This window comes from Branchiostoma floridae, chromosome 3 (genome assembly GCF_000003815.2).
Source record: "Branchiostoma floridae strain S238N-H82 chromosome 3, Bfl_VNyyK, whole genome shotgun sequence".
Taxonomy (NCBI): domain Eukaryota; kingdom Metazoa; phylum Chordata; class Leptocardii; order Amphioxiformes; family Branchiostomatidae; genus Branchiostoma; species Branchiostoma floridae.
Genome location: NC_049981.1, coordinates 2229439 through 2234689, shown reverse-complemented (window position 1 = coordinate 2234689; position 5251 = coordinate 2229439). Strand labels below are relative to the sequence as shown.

The 5251-nt window shown below is 42.9% G+C and overlaps 1 protein-coding gene across 1 annotated transcript in view; it reads right to left on the bottom strand.

Moving 5' to 3' along the window:
* Window positions 1–2435, bottom strand: part of LOC118412616 (neurocan core protein-like) — a 24084-nt gene extending 21649 nt beyond the window's left edge. Inside the window, exon 1 of the mRNA XM_035815576.1 lies at window positions 2356–2435. The gene's annotated coding sequence lies outside the window, so the exon portion shown is untranslated. The remainder of the gene's footprint in view (window positions 1–2355) is intronic.
* Window positions 2436–5251: the final 2816 nt, after the last annotated feature.

Here is a 5251-nt window from a genome sequence, read left to right as displayed (position 1 = left end):
ACTAAGGAGCAGCATTAGATTCACGATGTCCCATTAACGGAGAAATACATGTAGAAGTTTCTGGTCTCCAGCTAGAAGACAGGCTTTCTCAGTAATGGTGTCGCCGGGGGCTAGGACAGCATCTGGGCGACTGGATTTATGACAAATGACACTCCTTTGTTAAAATGACAACCGAGTATCAAGTAAGCGGTCTGACGGGCAATGGGGTCATCATGGGCGCGCAACATTTATCTACGATTTTTAGTACGAGGTAGTTTTTGGAGGTGGGGGCCAAATGTTGTGTACATTTGCAAACCCTCTACAATTGCAAGCCTCTGTAGAGAAATGCATCGGCAAATTTGTGGACATCAAAAAACATTGAGCCCTATGAAGGCAGCATAGTAATTACAAATCATGTATGGATACTTCATTGCGTATGTATGTGAGGATAGAGCTTCCCTCTACAGCATGCCCTTTTGCAACATTTTGTCTTCAATGACTCTTTTGCGCTGCGCCAGATACAACGTTAGTTCCCAACAAATGGAAAGAAGCAACAAGTTATGCCTGTCCCAAAATCTCAGCCAGCCACCATTGAACAAGTAAGACCCATCTCATCAACCTCCAAGTTTAAAAGTGGGGACTTTAGCAAACGCAGGTTCGCCTAACCAATAGCGATATTGAGGATAAGGTAATCATTGTACAAGTGGCGTTTCAAACGCTGGGTTTGAAAAATCCATGGCAAAAAAAAGACTTTACGAAATTCTTTTCAATTCTTGTGTGTTATATGTGCGATTGCATGGAAAAAGTTTACATACTGTTTGGCGTAGACTGGTTCGGGCTCCAACTGCCTTGACCTCCAAGTGATGTTAACCCCGTAATAAACTGACGGTACGTAAGTGTGGATCTATGCGAGTGAAGTGTACAGACGAATACGTCAGGCCACGGTATCTTCTTTCTTCCTGCGACACAGAACAAAAGACGTGTGATTATATAGAATGTCTTTCATCATTCCAGCCTTAAGGGGACTAGATACATAATTGCAAATCTGATAAGAGATTGTGGATTTCTCAAATCTACGCGTGGCATCATTAATGTGGACAAAAAAACTACATTGTCTGCTGACAACGCCACCTTTTCTGTGTTTCAAAAATAATAATGTGGCACCGATTTGGTCATACCATGGTTGCTTGAGACAATTCTGCAAGCTTTACCATCAGTTTGCCGCCATGTAGTGTTCTGGATCAACATTCGATTCATTAACATGCTTCTCCACGTGCACAACAGTAGACGGTACATGGTGAAACAGGTGTTCCTTTTTCAAGGCCACCATACTACTTCCATGGTAGTCTCATACTTTTTTCACTGTCCCTTCAATATCGTTTTACCTTTGTGACATCACCCGATTTTGGATCTATCAATAAACAGACCACGTTGATTTGATTATATGGATGCCTTACCCTGGAAGACCCTACGTGGTGTACCACACAATATATTCTTCATTTTGCTCTTTCGCGTTGTTGTCTTTGTCTTTGGAGTTGACTGTCGGATTCTACATTCAATAATCCGTCTTGCGATACATACGTCATATATTTTGTAGCTGCTTTGCATGAAGTACAATCGAAAACTTTTTTTTTCATTTTGAAACGAGCGAAAATCGATACACGCGCGGATTTCATCTATATAACCAAACCGACATGGCCTTAATGGCCCGGTAGAATACTTTTCCGCAATCTTTAGTGACGCATATGTCCAATTTCTAACCTTTTCAGCCCGCAGTAGCTCTGGTGAAATCAAACGCTTTACCCGCAGAACGTTGGACAGCTTGCACTAAAAGGTCATTCGATGGTAAACCTGTTTTTTTCGTTCTTTACCTCATCGTTAAAAACATCACACCTTATGTAGCGTGTTCGCACAACTTTCCTGACGCGCTACGGCGCCCGAATCTTTGTATATATACAAACACAAGTCGTTTCCATAGTGCAGTGGACATATATGCCGTTGTATGGACCGGTAGGACGTTAACTCAGGGGGTCTGTTGTAGAATAATTTCCTCGGGGGCATGTCGGCCCCAGAGCCGAGGAGTTAACTTGTGTAGTCCCCTGAAACAGTCTGGTATCCAGGTTAGCACCCCAAACCCCCCACCCCCCAGCAAGACGACCGTTCCGAAGTTACGTCGAGTCGGGGAGAAGGGTACTTGAGTACCCTAAAATTCTATTCACACAGACTCCACTGAGTCGGACTTCTGCGGAGCGTACTCCAAGTCGACTCCGAAAACGCGCGCGTACACTAAACCAATGTCACTGGTTCAAGCGATTCTCACATTCAAAGTTTGTGCGTTTTAGCTATGATATAAAGTAACTGTACAACAGTACATACCTTTGAAGCTTGGAGACTGGTCGAAAACAACCGCCTCGCGTGCGAATCAACAGAAAGCCGCGCAGAGTAAAATGAGGCACAACCGCACTCTGGACGTGCTTATAAAGTGTTCAGCCACGGAAGTAGCCTACATAGCAGGCTATGTGAGGAGGGCCCTTTGTATGATGGCATATCGGTTCTGCTCGCATGGTGTGCTCAGTTTCTATTTTTTATTTTCCCAGTTTCTTTACTGAGAGGAAGGCCATGTCTTCTAATTATCTCGTCATTATTAGTGTGACAGGCGGTGCGCTCGCATCTACTTGAAGAATCCCACTTTCCAAAGTCCTGGGAATCCTGGGATAGGCCTCTACTTCTTAAACCGTAGCCATGGACTCAGATGTGCAAAAATTACTTGCTTACTTGCCCCAAAAACTTCGTTTGATGAAACTACGTCATATAAGTCTACAGGTACCGTCATCCTGATAAGCCTTTCTGCATGTACCCTGAGGCTGTACAACCGGTTTATCATGTCAGAGCGAATTCTGAATACTATCAGTGTGGAGAATTCTTCTTTTTCTTAAACTCGCTTCTACCTTGATATCTTAGATACTTCCACCGTACCAAGAAGGATGGGCTATGTCTATGCCATGACCAGCCATATTGTTGCTAGTTATAGCTATATATATATATATATATATATATATGTATGGCGGTGAGAACACACATCAGTAATTACAGGTGAAAGTAGATCAGTCCTTATCTGAAGTTGTCATTCCTGAACATTAGGCAAAAGCGTTTCAATATTTTTTACATAAAATCACACTTTTCCGTGCCACAAACAACCTTGTTTAAGAAGAAAAAAGATTTGGCACACTTTCATGTTTCACGATCGCGCCCGCAAAAAGCCAAACCGGGTCCTGGTCGGCAAATGAGACCCTGTCATTGGTGGTATCATGTCCGCTAAGATGTTTTTTTTTTTCAGAGTCAGATAAAGGATTGCGATGTGTACCAAAATTGATTTCAACAACACAAAAATGGTCACATTCCATATCTCTGGCCCTTCATGTTTCCATAACGTGTATTTCTTGCTTGGAAAGCACAGTTGAATCAGGTTATCATTAAAGCTCCGTTTACACATAGCCAAACATGGTCTCCCGACAATTGTTAGGGGTTATTTAGGAGGACAGACGAGATCATTGCGAATCTAATAGGAGATTGCGGATTTCTCCAATCTGCGCGTGGCTAGCACTAGCGTAGTGAAAGGCTAGTAATTATAGGGGAATTTAGGTCACCCTTTGTCAGTACATATTTTCTGCGTCGCATTTTCGGACTGTTTGTCTGAATGCCGAATTTTTTTGAAAAATGTAACGCAGCATTACCAAATGACGCACGAATCATTAAAAAAACATTTTCTTTAGAAAATTTCGGATGAGCCACATGTTTCACTGGTAGAATGATCGCAAGGCGTTTTGCCCGTTTTCTACAAAGGACTGTGTAAGGCGATTACGTAAACAAATGAATCGGATAAGGTACATAAGTTCATAAAAGCTAGACCTTTCAAATATCACCCAATATCTTTTGCGAGCGTCTGAGAAGGCATTTGAAGACAGGTGTAAGCTGTGTGAAATAAATGAGGACCCATGCAGTAAATAAGATCCTGAAGAAGATTCTAATACCAGATGGAACACTTTTCCGTTTACTTATCTTTAGTGACGTATTTCTCCATTTTGTAACTAATTTTTCAGCCCGCAGTACTTAACATCTGGTGAAAACTTAGAAACAACCTTTACACACCGATCGTTGGGAAGCTTGCACTATTTTAAACGTCATTCTATGATGACCATGTTTTATCTCGTTTCTGTTGATATCATATCTAATAGCCAGTTCGTCCAATTTTCCTGGCGCATTACGGCGTGCAAATTTTAATAGAAACTTAAGTGACGACACGCAGTGTACTCCAAGTCGACTCCGAAAACGCGTGCGTACACTGGACCAAATTCACCGGTTCAGGCGATCGTCATGGTAACATTTTTATGCGTTTTAGCTATGGTAAAGGGAAACTGGGTGAATATTTGTAGCCTTGTGATTTTTCTGTACAACGCACTGTACTCTTATTAGCTTGAGTATCATCCCACGTAGCAGCGGTCACTACGGAGGATGGAACTGTACTCTGTAAAAAAGTACGATCGAATTTTTTTTTTCATTTTGAAACGAGAAAAAATCCATACACGTGCGGATTTCATCTATATAACCAAACCGGCATGGCCTTACTGACCTGGTAGAATACTTTTTCGCAATCTTTAGTGACGCATCTGTCCAATTTCTAACCTTTTCAGCCCGCAGTAGCTCTGGTGAAATCAAACGCTTTACCCGCAGAACGTTGGACAGCTTGCACTAAAAGGTCATCCGATGGTAAACCTGTTTTTTTCGTTCTTTACCTCATCGTTAAAAACATCACACCTTAGGTAGCGTGTTCGCACAACTTTCCTGACGCGCTACGGCGCCCGAATCTTTGTATATATACAAACACATGTCGTTTCCTTAGTGCAGCGGACATATATTCCGTTGTATGGACCGGTAGGACGTTAACTCAGGGGGTCTGTTGTAGAATAATTTCCTCGGGGGCATGTCGGCCCCAGAGCCGAGGAGTTAACTTGTGTAGTCCCCTGTAACAGTCTGGTATCCAGGTTAGCACCCCAAACCCCCCACCCCCCAGCAAGACGACCGTTCCGAAGTTACGTCGAGTCGGGGAGAAGGGTACTTGAGTACCCTAAAATTCTATTCACACAGACTCCACCGAGTCGGACTTCTGCGGAGCGTACTCCAAGTCGACTCCGAAAACGCGCGCGCACACCAAACCAATTTCACTGGTTCAAGCGATTCTCACATTCAAAGTTTATGCGTTTTAGCTATGATA